Below are 21,447 nucleotides of genomic sequence, written 5' to 3'. Positions count from 1 at the left end.
TATTGTTGCTGGATAGTTTTGTAAATGAACTTGGTGAAAAAAAAACCTCACAGCCTCATTACCTATGTTAATACTATATATTAAAACAACTTCTCTGTCAATCACAGTGACATGACCCAATCATGGGCATCTGTGAGCTCATGTATGCAGAGGGCCGATAATGCTTTCCTCAGTGTGTTCTGCTGCCCTGTGTTTGAAAAGGTCTGGTAACTGGCTGCACATCTTGCAAGATCAAAACAGATATAGCTGTTTGTGGGGAACATGTTTTGGTAACAGCTTCATGCATTATATATTGACATACAACATGGTCTCACACTGCCAAATTCATAACAATTTAATAATTCAAGTTATATTTAAGAGTTATTCCACCAAATCAAGTCGTACATGAGCTGATAGCCGACGAGGCACATAGCACCGAGTCGGCTATAAGCCATGTACGATGATATTGAGCGGAATAACTGTTTTATTCTATCCACATTCACTGGATTTTGAGAAACAGAGCATTTTTATTTTTTGCAAATTTGATAAATAAAAACTTTATACAAAACGTCCGACAAAATAATTTCCACTTAGAATGTAAACAAACCGGCGAAATGACAGGAGCAATTCGTGAAAAATGCTTGAATAATAATTCTTGAAAAATAAAAAAGATACGTTCTTACCATCAAATACTTTTATTTCATGTTTTGTTGCTTTTTAATTTTTTTTTTTTTTTTTTGGGGGGGGTTCTTCTTCTTCTTGAGGGTTTTTTTTTTTTGGCGGTTGGCAAACCAACTTAAAGGTGCATTACTGCCACCGACTGGGCTGGAGTGTAGACCAGGCTATATTGGAGGGAAAAAAAAAACTATATCTCATCTCATTATCTCTAGCCGCTTTATCCTGTTCTACAGGGTCGCAGGCAAGCTGGAGCCTATCCCAGCTGACTACGGGCGAAAGGCGGGGTACACCCTGGACAAGTCGCCAGGTCATCACAGGAAAAACTATATTGAAAACTTTAAAAAGATATGTTCTTACCATCAAATACTTTTATTCCATATTTTGTTGCTTTTTTTTTTGTATTTGTTGGGGTTTTGTTTTTGAGCAGTTTTTATTTCATGCTCGTTTGGTTCAGCAACACACTCCGCTATTTTGTTTTTCTCTACTCACAGTATATGAGCTGATATCCTAGTAGTAGAGTAGCCAATCAGAGCACATGATTGCTTATATCCAGTGAATGTGGATAGAATAATAAAAGATATAAAGGGTGGCATTAGGGTCAGGGTTAGAGGTTGGGTTAAGGTTCCTACATATTCTTGCAACTTAAATATATAAAGTCATATATGAAATTTATATTAAATGAAATTGCCCTCATACAAGCATCAGTTACGTCAAATTCAGTTATGTATAGGGAAGCCATGGCCTAATGGTGAGAGAAGCAGCTTTGGGACCAAGAGATCACTGGTTTGATTCCCTGGACCAGTAGGAATGGCTGAAGTGTCCTTGAACAAGGCACCTGCTGCTCTGGGTGTGTTTTATGTCATTCTGGATAAGAGCATCTGATAAAAAAAATAAAAATGCCTGTGATGTAGAACTATGGAGGTAAAATCAAAGTACACAAATTTTGCTCTAATATCTTATACAAATTCAAAGCAATATGTATAATCGCTGATTCATGACTGATTGATTAGTTTTATTCATCGTATATGCTGATTCGATGATTCATTTAAGCCAATTAACTGGTATAATCCGAGCAAGAGACAGTTCATAAAGAGATATACGGTACATTATATGGCTTATGAAGCAAATAGCAACATGACTCATGACTATGTGAATCAGCAGTAATTTTAGGAAGTAGTTAATCCCACGCATATAAGCAGTTTAGTGTCTGTTCCCTGACTGTCCGTGTGGGCTCAATTTAGCCTGTATGTCTTGAAGAATTGCAGCGAGAGTGAATTAAAACCCCCAGAAGACCTTGACAAGTCGGAAATGGCGTTGGGAAGGGCATCAAAGTGCATCATTTAAATATAAACGAGACATATGTGTCCTGCTTTTATTACATACAGCTAATGTATCTGTTAAGTAAGGAGTAAAAGTCAACACTGGTGTGTTCGCGGAAATATATGAGAAGAATAGCTGTATAATAAAGAATTGCTACGGCTTTGACTACATCATCAATTCCATGAGTCAGCTTCTCTTTCCATGACAAAAACAAGTCATCACAAGGCTTTATTTCACCTAGATGGACAAAAAATGTTCTTCTCACACATACAACTCCATAGCCTCATCGTTCATTTTGGCACCCCACTGCACCAAAGCGAAGAGAAAGACAAGTGACCTCTAGACACATCTTGGCTTAAGATGGACTTGATTTTACAGCACCTCCTGTTGAGTTATGAGATGCTTGACATCTAATCCATAGGGCTTAAGCTGAAACCAGACACTTGTGCATAGAATTTATAGGCACCCCACATTGTCTCATTCCCTGCGTGATTAATTGTGCAGGGGCGCTGACAGACGGAAGTACATCAGTTAATTAATTTTGCCTGGACAATGCCATTAGCCACACCAGGCACTGAGAGGAGGTGGGGGATTGCAGGCATGTGCCATCAGATTGTCTGCCTCTCCCAGCACTCACACTCACCAGATATAATGAATGTAATCAACAGTTGGCACAAGCTGGCACTGGTGCCCATCACATTTAGAAGTAGCACTATCTATCTATCTATCTATCTATCTATCTATCTATCTATCTATCTATCTATCTATCCGTCACTGAAATGAATGGAAATGAGAAGGATCAATTAGGACCGAAGCTCATTGTTTTGGTAACGTGGTTATTTTCCAAATAGCGCTGAGTTATAATTGTATATTACGCGTTGGCATCGGGGAAGATGAAATACAGCGAGCTGATGCTGCCAGTAAGTGCATACACTTCACTCCCAGCTGAAGCATTTAGGTGTCAAATTAATTAATCCTCATCCTCCTCTGAGAGACAAGAAGCCTGCCAAGTGCAGCCTGCACTACTGGTTACCAACGCCACATAAATGCATTTGGTTATCAATGTAAAAATAAACGTGCATCTCAAAGTCATGATCAATATTCATGTATTCAATTTACCTCATTTTTCTTCATTTGCATACCTCGGTAAGGGGGTGCCTAATCAAAAAAGACTCTGTGTGTTTATTTTCTAGCTATCACATCTTATAATGTGGTAGCTCGAGTTGCCCCAGTTTTAAATGATTATTTATGTCCTACATAAACATGCATATTTTGCTAGTTAACCAGTCCACAAAATCAGCTCCAAAACAACAAAAAACAGCTTTTAGCATTGTGGTTGTGTCAAATCAAAGACCTGCTTATCCTGCCTTTGAGTAAGTGGCTGGCAATTTGCGACCGCAATTTGATATGGCTAATTTGTGTAGGCCCCATGCCGAGTTCGTCTGTTCGGGTGTTTGTGCTTTGAAGGCAGGGGTCACCCTGAAACATCCACAGAGATTGCTCTTCCACCCAGGGGGTAGCCATTTTGGGGAACTGATGTTCCGTGCCCTCTGAAGCCGTCGCAGCCCCCTGCAAATGGCAGCTGTGATTGTAATGCTTATCTTAAGTCTTTTCATCTTTGGCAAAGAATAATTAACAGCGAGCATGAGGAGTCTGTCTGCTGCTAAACTGTAATTACAAGTCCCATTACTCCAAGGGGGCGTTCAGAGCAATTAGTATTCCTCACTCAGCCGTCTGAAAAAGTATGATGAGAGCAGTTTGTTTAGTTTTGATACTGTAGTGTTTTCAAGAACTCCCAATAAAAATATTCTGCTAAACATTCAACTTTCCTTTCAGGTTTAGGTACAAATTGAAGTAATTGCCAGTACCGCCTCTATTCATGGAAATGAAGAGTCATATTAAGCAGTGTTATGCATAAAAGCATCAAAGCACTGAAACGATCATCTATACGATAGAAAGAGAACCACTTGGAATACTTTTATGAAGCATTTTGAAGATCTTAAGGCTTTTAAGTCATTTGGGGAAATGAACCAGAACTAAAATATATTTATCCTCTCGGCCATATGGGAATCTGTCGCGTCAGGATGAGGGTGTCTGCTCGCAAAAGTATGAGACTAATACATCTGGAACTGCTTATATAATATCCTTCAGACCTTCCTGGCTAGATATCCTCCAGAGTTGCCCTTTTTCCGCTTGCTAATTTACTGAAAACCCTCAGGGACACATGTGTTCAAATCAACCCTGAAACCAACAGCACTGTTTGGTCCTCGAGGGAAACCATTAAGCTCATCCACAAACAAACTCATGCTGTAGAGATTTAAGAAACACTACAAAATGTCCATGATCCTGGTTCATATCTCAAGATTGGGGTTTGAACAGGACATCCATTTGTATGTTGTTTTACCACACAGACTGTCAAGTTGTCCATACCGAGAGAGGCCTTTGCACTTCTCATTAAATGTGTTCATGCAGATCCAATGTGCTATTCATCTGCCCTCAACTCAGTTCACAAAGCTCCTTCCATTTGAATCTCCTCTCCTGCCAAACCAGATCACCCAATTTGAACTAAGCATCCTGGTGCTGCATATGGCTATAGCTGCATTTCTATGAGCTGAGCCAAAAGAGCTTTAGTATTTATTCTACGAATGCCACATGAGCAACGTGCTTCTCTGTCTCTCTCTCTGTCGATGTTTGATTTGGCAGTTCTGTTATTTTCCAGCTGCACATTCTGCACAGACCTTTGTGTCCTTGTTTGTTTCACTACTCTAATCACATTTTAATTACTTTTCCCCTGTCACAGATGGCAAACAACAGCATCAAGCCACAGTTCAGTTTGTGCGTGTGAATACCCCCGTGAATGGGTCGGCTACCTAGCAGTCAGGTAGGATTGATGCAAATAATTTTGCAACAAATTTGCTCTGGAGCGTCAGGGCAGCTGGCTGAAATGAGAGCGATGTGATGATCTTCCTTGAAGTTAATGCCACACAATGAGAGGTGGTTTTTAGTTCCCAGTGATGTCCTGGCACCTAAATTGGTATGCTCAGAGAGGGTTTTTTTTTTTTAAATGTTCTTGCCAGGGAAAGAGAAACAGGTGGGTGTTTGCCATCTGTAGAGTAGAAACACCTGCTCTGTATAATATAGAATAAATCTTTGCATTATATCTATTTGTAAAATCAGTGAACACAACACATTTTTCTTCTGCTTGCTTTGCCATCATTCTTGGGAAATTTCCATGCACCATATTCAGAGTTGTATGAATCATGGCCGTGCCTGCAAAACTCATTTATTATTGAATTGCCCAGCTTGTACCACTTCCTGCACCAAATAATATCAGTCATTCAAAAAGTAATCAGTCATTCAAATAGTGTCAAAGTTATTGCAGGAATTTAAAGGAAAACATCTAAATACTGCTACCATACTGAGTACACATTAGTGACATGAGTAGAGAGATAATTATGGATGAAGTACAGTATCAGAAATACACAATATGCTGTAGGTCAAAATTACAGGTAGACTGCCTTTCAGATTTTTCAATATTAGGTCATAAAAAGATTCTCCCTGACACCTGATTATTTTTGTCTAGTGGACCAAAAGCTACTGAATTCGAATCACAGACTTCCAATTTTATTCATTTTTTTATAGGACAATTAATGAATTTAGGGCCATATGGCCCTAAATTCTCCACTATTATTTCTTGCTTCACCATGATGCAATACAAGATACTACATCATGCGTGACGTGGTGGGCTTTCCCCGTTCGTACAAGGCATTGTGGGATACAAATTTGAAACAGGAGAGAAAAATGGAGGACGCGAATGAAACATGAAAGACCGACTACATTAACGGAAAGCGAGAAGAAATATATGTTGTTTACCAGCTGGGAGGTCCATATTGTGAAATACCGTGACCGAGGTCTTGAAAGTACTTACTGAGGCCCTCTGGGCCGAGGTCAGTATTCAAGGCCAAGGTCACAGTATTTCTTCATACGGACCGACCTTAAGCTGGTAAATAATATATTTATTTTTTTCTTTACCAAATTCTAACAGAAAACAAGAGCGCCCGAAAGGGAAAACCGAGCCGAGCCGAGGCGCCCCGCCATTTTGAATCCTCATTCACGGCTGTAATGCAAATTGCTTTCTCTTTGGTATACAAGTGCACTTCCATGGCAGGAAAAAAAAACTACATTTTGCCGCCTATGTAGTCCCCTATTTGTACAAAATTGAGTCATTCAGGATTCAGCCATGTTTTTGCTCGGCATTAGCAAGTTAGAGGTTTTTAGCTTTCTCCTGAAATGTTTTTCTTTTATTTCTTCTTCCTCAGGGTAGTAAAACTTGCTTTCGCTGTGAACACTGTCATTATCGGTATCCATGCTGTAAAATTAATGCTATTTTCCTGAGAAATGCTGGCAAAAATTTATAAGATTTTTGATAATCTTATAAATAAATCTTATAAAAAAAAGATAAATATTGACAAAAAATGCTACTATGTTTGTTGTTGTGAACGAGCGAGTCGCCAGAGGTCCATAACCGGGGTCCGTAACTGGGGTCCGTATCGTAGGATACGGACCCGCTCGCCAGCCAATCAGAGCGCAGGATTTGATGGAAACCACACCGCGAAAAAAATAAGACATTATGTTGTGAAGGAAAGGAAACGCAGAACCAAACTAATAAATATCAGCGGTCAGAGAACACCTCGGTGTGATCAGCTGTTCGTTTAGCGACAGAACAATGTAATTGTTAGTGCACAGTCAGGGTAAACCTGTAGATGGCAGGAATGCACCATTGTGGATGCCAGCTGCTGTAAAATCCAAGAGAAGAAGAAGAAGACAACGCCAAAAGGTAAACATGCGCACACTGGACTTTCTCTGTCTGCTTGACTGCACGAAGTGAGCGATTTCATGCACATTATTTGCTAGGGAATCCCCTCAAGTTAAATAACTTCCCAGTCACAGAATGGCCTGTTTTTTGGGGGTTTTTTCGAGATATTACAAAAATAAACATATATCACAATGACCAAATTTCAGAGGGAACTAAATTTCACCGGTTTTATGAAATCGAAAAGCCGTCTAGCTTTAAGGTTGCTGAATGCAGTGACAAAGTATAATTGCCTCTATTGAAATTCTTTCCATCAAAACAATTTCGCAGCACTCCTACGCTGCATTCTTTCAGTTAAATCATCATAAAATCATACATTTCCAAATGTAGTAGTCAACAGAAGTCCACTAGCTAAAATTTAGTCACACCAATCGAAATTGCATCTTTTTTTTCTGCACAACCTCACACTACCATTCTGCATTTAGTTATGCTTTAGTTTTGTATTTAATTTATTTTAAAAACCACTTTATCATTTGAACCTGTCACTATTGTAGTAGTTTCCTCGGATCATTAAGGTAATTATACACAGGGCAACTTCATGGATTAAAGCAAAAAAAAAATATTTGACTGAAAATTTACGGGGGGTGGGGGGTTATGGGTGGATTTCGATGAAATTCTACGGGGGGTGTTATGGGTGGATTTCGATGAAATTCTACGGGGGGGTTATGGGTGGATTTCGATGAAATTCTACGGGGGGGTTATGGGTGGATTTCGATGAAATTCTACGGGGGGGGGTTAAGGGTGGATTTCGATGAAATTCTACGGGGGGGTGTTATGGGTGGATTTTGATGAAATTCTGAGAATGATTAACTTAGAACTGATAACTTTATTATCAATTAATTAATGGATTAATATATTCAATTTATTGCACTTTCTTTCTATTGCTTCCGTACATTATTTTTTTGTGGCAAACCACACAAATGCAAGCGCCTGGAATGTTTAGTTTTTTGCACCATGAACTAAATGGCTTTCCGTTTTCACCTATTTCGTACAGCCAAGCCCACCTCCACTTGTTTTTTACACCTTTATCGATGGCAGACACATCAGTGCCTTCTTTCATGTAAAGCGCATCCATGCTGCCGAAACCGAAAGCAGAATGACATGCTCCTCTATGCTCGACGTCAATATAGAAAAAAGTTTGGATCTTCGCTTACATTAAAATTAAAATTTGACCTTACTTTGTGTTGAATACGACTTCAAAAACAATTCAAGATTTTATTAAGAGAAATATTGTGGCCAACACGAGTGTTAAGTTACCTAAAAGATCACGTGAAGTTGGCTGCTATCTACTTTGCGTTTGTTCTCATTTTCCTCCATCATTTCATAGGCCAGAAACATGTTTTGACGTAATTTAAATTAGTAGGCCATGATTATTATTTAACCATAGTCTTCTAGACATTTTGACTGTTTGGGGCATTGAACGCTGGTGTATGATTTTCAGGGAATAAAGTTTAGCGCATGTCGGAACATCATTGCACTCGCAGCCTCCAACCCCTCAAACGTCCTTTAAATTGTGATATAATGTAGGCTATAAGGCACGGTTCTAACATACCTTACACGTTGGCCTAACGAAAATAATAATTGTTGGGGCGTCTGCTGATTTGTTAGCTATAAATTTAGGTCTAATTACTTCTGACAGTCTGCAAGCATTGCACCGTCAGGTCTTCAAGTCTGGCTGAAGCAGAGGAGTGGGCTTTCCGGGGTTTATTTTTTCGTTTTTTTTTTTTACATGCTCTATTTCTATATGTACAGGTTTGAACTAAGTAATTTTGGCAAGATTTAATTTAATACAAAACAGAAATGGTCAGACACAAGCACGCCAAGCACATGGGAATGTATTTTGCCCATTTTGACAGCGCATGTTTTTTTAATGCCGCACCGTAGACAGCGAACGTTTAAACATGATCAAACATAGGAAATGAACGACACAAAGCATGGCTCAAAAACAAAAAACCCTGCTTATAGTTGATGGTGTTGCAACACATCAGTGTTATAACCCAATCTCTACCCAACCACCCGTCATTTTAATTCTCCTCGGATCAGCACCGACCTCACATTTGGCCTTAGGAGAGTTCAGTTGACGGAAATCTGTCACATGACGGAAAACTTTAATCCATGCAACTTTTTGGGCAGTGCTGCTGGGTAATTATACTTTGACACTTTCCCCGTTGAGATTGGGCAACATAATTTCTACCTGAACGATTTTGATCGTTTGGGGCAACTTTTTTAAAATCATCCAATCAGAGTGCTAGCAACAAATCACATGACCACCTGAGAGCTTCTGAAATTTTCAACAAAGATGGTGCCATCTCAACAGTAGTGGAGCGAACAAAAAGAGAGACAACTTGTATCTTTTTATGTCTGTAAGTTGTCATGTGTAAACCCAAAGTGCTGAATTTGCCTCATCAAATGCTTAGAAAACCAATGGACATCTATTTTTATGTGCTCAGGCTGTTATTAAGACATTGATTTTTTTTTCAGCTAAGTGTCAAATGACTTTAGCTAACCACTGCTCCATAGAGATTGAATGGGATTTAGCTAACTAGCAGTGGTTTTTTGCTAACGTAGTTAGCTGAAAGTTATTGCTAGCTATGTAGGGATAACGTTAGCTCTCTTGCATCAAGTTAAAAGTGATGGGCAGCTCATGATTTTTTTATTTTTTGCCAATTGTAATTGATTGTCTAACTTATCGTCTGACCTAAAAGAGACAAAAAAGGCAGCTGCAAATGTTTCGGTGTCCATCTTTGCAGTGTCTATCTCGCTGCCAATAGATTTGCTCTTATCTGATTGGTTGTTGCCAATTGTATGTTGCCCTATTTAGTTGCCCTGTATCTCACCTGGTTGCCCATTGCTGGCAACATTGCCCAAAAAGTTGTCCCGTGTATCATCCCTTTTGTCTCATTAATAACACTGACACATCCAGCAACTCAGTAGCATTCAGTAAAACTCAGAACAAAATGAAACCATTGAACCATTATTCTTTCTGGAGTTGTTGTTTTTTTTCGCCACCAAAAACAACTAAAAAATGATTAACCACTGGCTGTGAAAGTTGAGAGTACAGATTCCAGAGCATGTCAGATATCCTGCATCATAGGATTGGTGTCCAGAATTTACTGCATCGTAAATAACTTGGGTAAACTACTGTATATAAACCTATCTAATAGTTTTACAGTTTTCTACAGCAGCCTGTATGGTATTCTGGGAAAATGGTAATCCTACTTGCAGATGATATTTTATCAAATTGCACAATCAGTCAGAAGTGTAGACACATATACTTATGGAAGGGTTTTTCTTAATTTTTTTTTTTTTTTACTATTTTTAGAATAATAATGAAGGTATTAACACTATAACATGTTGAATTACAGTGGCAAATACAGTGGTAAAGAAACATGCTCCAACTATTTTAGATTTTAAAAGTCTAAAGTCCTTCCCACACCATGCAATACCGATCTTCGTTTCCATAGCCCTCGGCCTCTCACCTATACAGTTAGGGGCTAGTCCTCCGGTAACCGCAAGAGTTTGACTCCCTGTTCGCATCTGTATTGCAGCATGCCTTGCCATACAGCAATAAGTACCATTTTTATGATGGTCTTTGATATGACCCGACCGCGAGTAGAACTTGTGATCTCCAAATCAAGAGGCGGACACACTAACCACTAGGCCAACTCATGGTTATTTTTAGATTTTTTTTTTTTGGTTGGTTGGTTGGTTTTTTTAGATTTTAATTAATCAAAATCATTTTATATTTTAAATTACTTATGGTATTCCTGACGAAGCATTCCATTCTCTTAGCATCTTCTCTACTAGGAGGCTTTTCTCAAAATTCCCAGAATAGGCTTCTCCTTGCAGCTTTAGCTGGGCTCAAAATGAAAACTATTTGAGTTTATTTGTTATGAAGACTATAAATTTAAGTAAAATCTTCTTCTTAAAAATGTGTCATGATTCAAAAATAAAGATGTTAATGCCTATGTATATCACTGTTTAGACGCAAATAAGAAACAAACTTCAACCATAAGCCTTCATCAAAATGTAATCTACCTTCCTGTAATTAAGAGCTGAAGCTACTGTAACATTTCTGTGACTTTATTGTAAAACACAGCGAAACATACAGGAAACTAGGTGACAAAACAGGGCGGCACGGTGGTATAGTGGTTAGGACTGTCACCTCACAGCAAGAAGGTTCTGGGTTTGAGCCCAGTGGCTGATGGGGGCCTTTCTGTGTGGAGGTTGTATGTTCTCCCTGTGTCTGTGTGGGTTTCCACCAGGTGCTCTGGTTTCCTCCACAGTCCAAAGACATGCAGGTTAGGCTAATTGGTGGCTCTAAATTGACCGTAGGTATGAATGTGAGTGTGAATAGTTGCTTGTCTCTATGTGTCAGCCCTGCGATGACCTGGCAACTTAACCAGGATGTACCCCGTCTCTCACCCATAGTCAACTGGGATGGGCTCCAGCTTGCCTGCGACCCTGTACAGGATAAGCGGTTATGGATAATGGATGGATGGAGGTGACGAAACAGTGAATAGAGTATAACACGATTGAGTGTGTGGTTCCCTATCAAGCTACTGTATGTACATAAATAAATTAAGAAAATAGATATCATTAAAAAAAGGTTATGCAAGCAGTGAAACAGCTCTATTAGCTAAAGTCATCCATTATTTTGTATTCCTAACCTTCAACAGCATAGTTGCACCAATGTCAGTGAACCATGTTGTGTGCAATAAGTATAAACTAGAGCTAAATCAGAAGAGTCATTAGTCTATCTAGAGAGCTAATGCCCTCTATTTTATAGCTAACTAAATTTTAAAATGTATATTTTTCAATAAAAGTATAAAACTATAGCAGTCATTTTAGGCTACCGTTATGTAGTCTTGTAAAAATACAAGTGTGCACTTGCTTCAGAAATGCATTAGAATTTGCCAAACAGACATTAGAGTAAAGGGTTATAAATATTCATTGCCTTTCAAGTGCTATTAAGATACCATATATTTACAGGGTCATTTTTAACAGTATAATGTCATCGTTTGCATCGTTTGAGTCTTTTCCTGTCATAACTAATATTGAAAGAAAGCAATATTGAGAAGATCTCAATCCATCTGATGCTTGTCACCATGGAAATGGTATGTGGTGCTAAAATCATGGCTCTGTGTTGCACACACGGGGTACTGGTAACCATATAAGATAACCACCACCACCCCCATTTTCTCCCCAACTCACAGCCCACTAGCTAACTCTCTCCATCACATGATTGCTACCGTATCTTGCCAGGGAGGATAAAAGCGAGCACATTCGTCCTCCGAGACACAGGAACTCATCTTCATCATCCTAAAGAGACTGAAAGCAAGTAGTTTTCAGCCTAAAACTAGAACTGACATTCATTTGAACAAATCCATATTAAGTAAATTGTGACGACTGCATGATTTTAAGCATAGATGTTTCCTTAGAGCATCCAGTGTAATTATAGTCACGTTCTCACCAAACCAGCATTGGAACATATTTTCAGAGCTCATCACTACAATGAAAACATAATGATGGTTCTTTGAATTTTAATTGGTTTATACAAAATAAAAAGCAAAACCTGAGTGAGCATTGTGATGGTTTGGCATGGTAATTCTGTTTTCATTTATTGTCACTTATTTATGCATTCATCCTTTTAAAATGTATTTTGCATAAGAGCTTTGCAAATAAGGGACTGAAATAATATGCCACATCAAATACTCCACAAGCCTGTAGCCTAACACAACAGCCTTTGAGGAGCCGAGCAGAAACAGTGCCTGATAAGAAACAGGTCGGTTCTAGCAACGACACCAAATTAGCATCCAATTTCACAATAAATCCATATCACAGATGACAAGCAGAAAGACCTACCGTGGCACAGACATCATTTTGCCTGAAATCCTAACACCTGACAACCCACATAGCTATAATAGGACAGAAGTTGGGGGATGGGAGAAATCCAATTTGAGCCCGAGACGTGTGGGACAGGTCCACCTTAGCACTCTGGCTCGGTTCAAAGGGACGTGTCGGACACGAATACAATGAGGGTGCTGTCACATTGACATTTCTCTGGGTGAGAGTCTATGCTACAAGAGATGGAGATGTGATATGGGCGTGAGTAATGGAGGTCTGCATCCGCAGCATTTGTCACCTGTGCTTGTCCATGCAGTATGCAAGTTAACAGATTGCAGAGGATATCACACACTGCATGTCATTAATCTCTGTAAGAACAACAAAGCACACATTTTCAGCAGCACCAAGACACTGGCACCTGATTCTGGTATTTAGATTTATGTTGAACATCATGATGAATCACAGATATTTCTAAAGTCATGAAATATCTTTGCGCTCCTTACATCCACAGTGGTGCAGATTGCCTAATCATATAATTCTGCTTCCAGTATTAAATATTTTGGTGCGACGAAAGTAGAATAATATAGGACCCAGAGGAATAGGAAATACAGCATACACTGTTAGAAATAAGGGTGCAGTAGGAGTCCATTTCTGTCCCCCGAGGTACAATCTACACTGATGTATCCCCTCGGGCTTATTATTGGACTTCAAGGTAAGTATGTGTACCTTTCTAGAGTCAAAAATGTACATATGTGTTCCCAATCAGTATATAAATGGTACAAATAATTACCATAGAGGGTACTGCCCTAAAGACAAGCCCTACTGTACCCCTAATGGTACAGTAATATACTTTGTTTTCTGAGACTGCAATTGCACTTTTTGATAATATAGGACAGTTATGAGGCCCATTCTATAATTGCGGATACATTTCAAGTGTTGACTCCGTTAGCCGTCGTCAACTCTGTTATCGTCAAACTGAGCAATCCATTAACAGAACTGACGATAACAGAGTTGACACTTTCCACCATTTTGTCTCTTAACGCCACATGCTAACGCCAAACTAGCTACCACACGGCGTATATAAAACAGAATTTTATGGATTTTAATCATATTATTGTTTTTTTTAAATGAGTGATTCACTTCAATATCACAGTAACATATTTGACGAACAATTAATCTACTGTTGGTGTAACCTCAACATTTTTTTTTTCAAATTAATGAGAGAAAAAACATAACATACCTCATTGCCTTTCTGAAGTTTCGCGCCAGAGGAAGTGACAGCTCTCTGTGCAGGTGTCATGCGTATTATTAAAAAGTCTTTGTGGATTATATGTGGTTTTATAACATAGTTAACAGAGTTGACAAGAACACTGGGGCAGATAAAAAATATATTTCTATTTTTTTATTGAAATTTCACATAATACAGAAAATAGACTTTCTATGCGATTGATTTTATAACGGTTAATAGAATAAGCCCCAAAAAACAGATAGGTAGACTGAATCACTTCATGTTTATTCAAGTTGAATGGATGAATCAGGTGTTGAAGACAGCCAGTAATATGGAGGGAGGGGTAGGAGTCATTTAGTGAATGTTTTATGGATAAATTGGGTCTAAAATGTACATCAAGCATTGCTGTTGGTGAAAGTTTGTCATAATTTGCATCATTGTTCAAAACTGATTCAATAAAGATTTCTTTTGTGGAAAATAACCAAAGGTTTATCTTCGAGACATGAAATGTACCCTGAATTCTACAATGACCCATAGAAGCAAGTTATTTATAATCATGCTATCACCCAAATGAGGATTGGTTCCTTTTAGAATCTGGTTCCTCTCAAGGTTTCTCCTTATGTTGTCTCAGGGAGTTTTTCCTTGCGACTGTCACCTCAGGCTTTCTCATTAAGGATAAGTTTATATGTATAACATTTATATTTTTTCTGCAAAGCTGCTTTGTGACAATGTCTATTGCTAAAAGCGCTATACAAATATAATTGATGTGACTTGACTTGACAGTACAATGGAGAAATCTAGATTTAAACGTTACATTTTTGCTCAAGCATTTATTATAGCCTTTGAAACCAAATAGCGCTTCGAAACAGCATGGACAATTTGGTAAAATTGAGGGAAATTCACACAGCTTTACAAGGTAGCTTTTAAATAACAAACATAGGCCAGGCCTTTCTATTATTAAATATTGCATACTGAAATGTTCATGTTCCCAGTGGACAGACACCAATCGGCAATGATAATAAGTGAATTGTGCATTGAATCCAGCAAGCATCTCTTACTGAGGTCTCATCAGAAGAAAAATCACCTGCCAAAAAGTGGGATAACCAAAGTGCTTCCGACTGTGTAATACAAATAGCATTGCAAAGCTGAACAGAAAAATAATGTCTGTTATATTTCCTGTTTGTCACAGAGCAAGAAGGCTTGCACAATATAACAGGGCCAAGGTCATGTAATAAGAGCCAGAGACACTTGTACAGTGGTGCTTGAGGACTTTCAGGTCTGGAGACAAGAAGGAGCTGAAGGCTGTGCAGAGGGAGCTGAGGAAGAGGATTAGAGGGAAAGAGGAGCTACAGAAGGAAAATGGAGGAGCAGCTGCAGCAGAACAACACCAGAGGAGTTTGGAGAGAACTAAAAACCATCTCTGGCCACCAGTCTTCAAACTCCCAGGCTGAGGGAGACCAGCAGTGGGCAAATGACCTGAATCTCTTCTTCAATAAATTTGATCAGGTGTCTGCACCTCCCCTGGCCCAGACACCTTGGCTGCAGCCCTTGTTGTTCACACCTCAAGGACTCTGCCTCTCCACCTTCTCCCCCTCCCAACATCTAGCAGCTCACAGCCACCACACACACCAACTAACTCCCACCTCCACTTACCACCCATGGATTCATTCATCACCCCAAATTCAAACCACCACAGACAATATACGTCACACAACACACTGTTTTACACATCACCCCAAATTCAAACAACCACAAACAACACATAGCACACAGCCCCCCGCTTAAACCTGTCCCTCACAACACTCCAGGTGAGGAACCAGCTGAAGAAGATGAAGGCAAGGAAGGCTGTGGTTCCGGATGGCATCAGCTCCAGGATCCTCAGGTCCTGCGCAGATGAGCTGTGCAGGATAGTTGGGCATCTGTTCAACCTGAGCTTGAAGCTGGGGAGAGTACCACGGCTATGGAAGACATCCTGCCTGGTACCTGTGCCCAAGACTCCACACCCAAGGACCTCAACAGCTACAGGCCAGTGGTGCTAACATCACACCTGATGAAGACCCTGGAGCAGCTGGTCCTGGTCCATCTGTGCTTGTGGTCCATGGACCCACTGAAGTTCGCCTACCAGCCAGGCATCGGAGTGGACGACACCATCATCTTCCTCCTTCACCGAGCTCTGTCTCACCTGGAGAAGCCTGGAAGTTCTGCGAGAATAACATTTTTTGATTTCTCCATTGCTTTCAACACCATCCAGCCCGCACTTTTGGGGGACAAGCTGGAACACGCAGGAGTAGACCACCACCTCACATCGTGGATTGTGGACTACCTCACTGACCATCCACAGTATGTGAGGACACGGGACTGTGTGTCTGACATGGTTGCCTGCAGCACGGGGGGGGCCCACAGGGAATGGTTCTGGCCCTGTTCCTGTTCACTCTCTACACTGCGGACTTCTCCTATAATTCACCCACCTGTCACCTGCATAAGTTCTCTGACAATTCTGCTGTCATTGCCCTCATCACAGATGGGGACGACAGGGAGTACAGAGGACTGTTGCAGAACTTTGTGGACTGGTGCCAGCAAAATCACCTCCAGATCAATGTGGGGAAAACTAAGGAGCTGGTGGTAGATTTTCACAGGCACTCTCACTCCCCCCCCCAACACCAGTGAGCATCCAGGGGAAGGACATTGAGCTGGTGACATCTTAAGAACCTGGGTGTTCACCTGAACAACAAACTGGACTGGACTAATAACACCACAGCACTGAACAGGAAAGGTCAGAGCAGGCTGTATCTACTGCGGAGACTCAGGTTTTTTGGAGTGCAAGGGGCACTCCTGAAGACCGTTTTTGACACTGTGGTGGCATCAGCCATCTTTCATGGCGTGGTTTGCTGGGAGAGCAGAATCTCCACAGCTGACAGGAAGAGACTGGACAAACTGATCAGGAAGGCCAGCTCTGTGCTGTGATGCCCCCTGGAGCCAGTGGAGGTAGTGGGTGGGAGGAGGATGATGGCTAAGCTGTCATCTATGATGGAGAACGACTCCCACCCCCTACATGACTTACTCACTGGAATGCAGAGCTCCTTCAGGAGGTTACGCCACCCTAAGTGTGTGAAGGAGCATTACCGCAGATCATTCCTTCCTGCAGCTGTTACACTGTACAGCCAGCACTGCTCACAGTAGACTCACATTTGTATGTCTGTCAATAGTTGTTGCATTGGTTTTTTTTCTGTTTTTTCCTGTTTTATCTTTTGCAATTACAACCACCTGATATGTGCAATGAGTGTGTTTCATCTACTTCATAATTCCTCTAATTAAGTATTTATCTTAGGTATCCATCCATCCATTATCTGTAGCCGCTTATCCTGTTCTACAGGGTCACAGGCAAGCTGGAGCCTATTCCCAGCTGACTATGGGTGAGAGGCGGGGTAAACCCTGGACAAGTCACTAGGTTATCGCAGGGCTGATACAAACAACCATTCACACTCTCAGCCACACCTACGGCCAATTTAGAGCCACCAATTAGCCTAACCGGCATGGACTGTGGGGGAAAACTGGAGCAGACATGGGGAGAACATGCAAACTCCACACAGAAAGGCCCTCGCTGGGTGCTGGGCTCGAACCCAGGACCTTCTTGCTGTGAGGCAACAGTGCTAACCACCACACCACCATGCCACCCCTTATCTTAGGTATATTTTTTCTTTATATATACACAATGGTGTGTGTGTGTGTGTGTATATATATATATATATATATATATATATATATATATATATATATACACACACACAGTTAGGTCCATATATATTTGGACACTGACACAAATTTTGTTTTTTTACCTGTTTACTGAAACATATTCAACTTATAGTTATATAATGGACATGGACATAAAGTCCAGACTTTCAGCTTTCATTTGAGGATATCCACATTAAAATTGGATGAAGGGTTTAGGAGTTTCAGCTCCTTAACATGTGCCACCCTGTTTTTAAAGGGACCAAAAGTAATTGGACAGTTGACTCAAAGACTATTTCATGGGCAGGTGTGGGCAATTCCTTCGTTATGTCATTCTCAATTAAGCAGATAAAAGGCCTGGAGTTGATTTTGAGGTGTGGTGCTTGCATTTGGAAGATTTTGCTGTGAAGAAAACATGCGGTCAAAGGAGCTCTCCATGCAGGTGAAACAAGCATGGAGCTGCGAAAACAGAAAAAAAACATCCGAGAAATTGCTACAATATTAAGAGTGGCAAAATCTACAGTTTGGTACATCCTGAGAAAGAAAGAAAGAAAGAAAGAAAGAAAGCACTGGTGAACTCATCAATGCAAAAAGACCTGGACGTCCACAGAAGACAACAGTGGTGGATGATCGCAGAATAATTTCCATGGTGAAGAGAAACCCCTTCACAACAGCCAACCAAGTGAACAACACTCTCCAGGAGGTAGGCGTATCAATATCCAAATCTACCATAAAGAGAAGACTGTATGAAAGTAAATACAGAGGGTTCACTGCACAGTGCAAGCCACTCATAAGCCTCAAGAATAAAAAGGCTAGATTGGACTTTGCTAAAAAACATCTAAAAAAGCCAGCACAGTTCTGGAAGAACATTCTTTGGACAGATGAAACCAAGATCAACCTCGACCAGAATGATGGAAAGAAAAAAGTATGGCAAAGGTGTGGTACAGCTCATGATCCAAAGCATACCATATCATCTGTAAAACACAGTGGAGGCAGTGTGATGGCTTGGGCATGCATGACTGCCAGTGGCACTGGGTCACTAGTGTTTATTGATGATGTGACACAGGACAGAAGCAGCCGGATGAATTCTGAGGTATTCAGAGACATACTGTGTGCTCAAATCCAGCCAAATGCAGCCAAACTGATTGGTCGGCGTTTCATAATACAGATGGACAATGACCCAAAACATAAAGCCAAAGCAACCCAGGAGTTTATTAAAGCAAAGAAGTGGAATATTCTTGAATGGCCAAGTCAGTCACCTGATCTCAACCCAATTGAGCATGCACTGTAAAAAAAATCCCGTTGTTTTTACGGAAAAAAACTGGCAGCTGGAGTCACCAGAAAAAATCCGTAAAATATACAGCAAAACGGTAATTGCTTTTACAGCACAGCATGTACATTTTACAGTTTAAAGTAGCAAATATAACAGAAGTCCAGTGTTTTATATGCTGGATTTAACTGTAAAATGTACAAGCTGTACCGTAAAAGCAATTACCGTTTTGCTGTATATTTTACGGATTTTTTCTGGTGACTCCAGCTGCCAGTTTTTTTCCGTAAAAACAACGGGATTTTTTTACAGTGTGCATTTCACTTGTTAAAGACTAAACTTCAGACAGAAAGGCCCACAAACAAACAGCAACTGAAAACCGCTGCAGTAAAGGCCTGGCAGAGCATTAAAAAGGAGGAAACACAGCGTCTGGTGATGTCCATGAGTTCAAGACTTCAGGCAGTCATTGCCAACAAAGGGTTTTCAACCAATTATTAGAAATGAACATTTTATTTACAATTATTTAATTTGTCCAATTACTTTTGAGCCCCTGAAATGAAGGGATTGTGTTTAAAAAATGCTTTAGTTCCTCACATTTTTATGCAATCATTTTGTTCAACCCACTGAATTAAAGCTGAAAGTCTGAACTTCAACTGCATCTGAATTGTTTTGTTCAAAATTCATTATGGTAATGTACAGAACCAAAATTAGAAAAATGTTGTCTCTGTCCAAATATTTATGGACCTAACTGTGTGTGTGTGTGTGTGTGTGTGTGTGTGTGTGTGTGTGTGTGTGTATATATATATATATATATATATATATATATATATATATATATTCAACAAAAATAAAAACTTTACACTCGTTTCAAAGTCAATAATTTGAACATTTTGGAAAATAGGTTTGAAATAACGATTGTATTCAATTATCTTGTCATTAAAGATGCTATAGCATACAGATCATGTTTGTCATGGAATCAGTTCCACCGGAAATGTGACGACAATGTCCATGATCAAAAACTGTGAGTCACAACTTAATGAAATCATGTCAATATCGGGTGTGTCCTCCATGGGCGTTCACAACTGCGATACAACGTCTCCTCATGGATTGGATGATGCGTCTGAACACAGCTTGGGGAATGCGCCGCCATATTTGTACCAACATGGCACCAAGCTCCTGCAAGTTCTGTGGAGGGTTCCTTACGGTCGGCTGTGGTGCCAGTTTGATAAAGACATGTCTGGAGATTATGGATGGTCTGTCGACTGCATCCCATAACCCTCGCAACGTCAGTGACGGATGTTCCCGTATTCAGCATGCCAATGGCACGTTCACGCTGAATGTTTGACAGTCGTGGCATTGCAAATTAACGAATAATTAACCATAAAACCTTGTTTTTCTGAGATGACACTCTACTCTGCTACCGTGAGATCAATTGCACGTGTATCAATAGGTCACGTCACTTGTGTCACGTGGAAACGTGATTTTAGCGTGCAGTGCTCTCGCAAGTGCTATGTAGGCCCGACAAGTAGAATGAATGTGTGACGTAATGCCCTTGACAATGCATTTAACCATAATCACAACAAGAACTCTTTCAAGAAAAGTTTCTAAACACTATTTGAAAAATAATGAGTGTCAAGTTTTTATTTTTGCTGAGTATCGCGCTGTCGCCTCACAGCAAGAAGGTCCAAGTTTGAGCCCCGTAGCCAGCGAGGGCCTTTCTGTGTGGAGTTTCCATGTTCTCCCCGTGTCCACGTGGGTTTCCTCCGGGTGCTCCGGTTTCTCCCACAGTCCAAAGACATGCAGGTTAGGTTAACTGGTGACTCTAAATTGACCGTAGGTGTGAATGTGAGTGTGAATGGTTGTCTGTGTCTATGTGTCAGCCCTGTGATGACCTGGTAACTTGTCCAGGGTGTACCCCGCCTTTCGCCCGTAGTCAGCTGGGATAGGCTCCAGCTTGCCTGCGACCCTGTAGAACAGGATAAAGTGGCTAGAGATAATTATATATATATATATATATATATATATATATATATATATATATATATATATACACACAATAGTATGCAAAAGTATGGGCACCACTAGTTAAAATTGCTGTTACTGTGAACAGTTAAGCAAGTTGAAGATGAAATGATCTCCAAAAGGCATAAAGTTAAAGATGACTCATTCCCTTTATATTTTAAGCAAAAACAATTTTTTATTTTCATCTGTTATATTTTCAAAATGACAAAAAAGGAAAAGGGCCCGAAGCAAAAGTTTGGGCACCCTGCATGGTTAGTACCTAGTAACACCCCCTTTGGCAAGTATCACAGATTGTAAACACTTTTTGTAGCCAGCTAATAATCTTTCAGTTCTTACCTGGGGGATTTTCACACATTTGTCCTTGCAAAAGGCTTCCAGTTCTACAAGTTTCTTGGGCTGTCTTGCATGCACTGCTCTTCTGAGATCTATCCACAGATTTTCAATGATGTTTAGGTCAGGGGACTGTGAGGGCCAGGGCAAAACCTTCAGCTTGTACCTCTTGAG

This window comes from Neoarius graeffei, chromosome 27 (assembly GCF_027579695.1).
Source record: "Neoarius graeffei isolate fNeoGra1 chromosome 27, fNeoGra1.pri, whole genome shotgun sequence".
Lineage (NCBI taxonomy): Eukaryota > Metazoa > Chordata > Actinopteri > Siluriformes > Ariidae > Neoarius > Neoarius graeffei.
The sequence above is the reverse complement of the archived record's forward strand: the minus strand, read 5'-3'. Positions refer to the sequence as shown.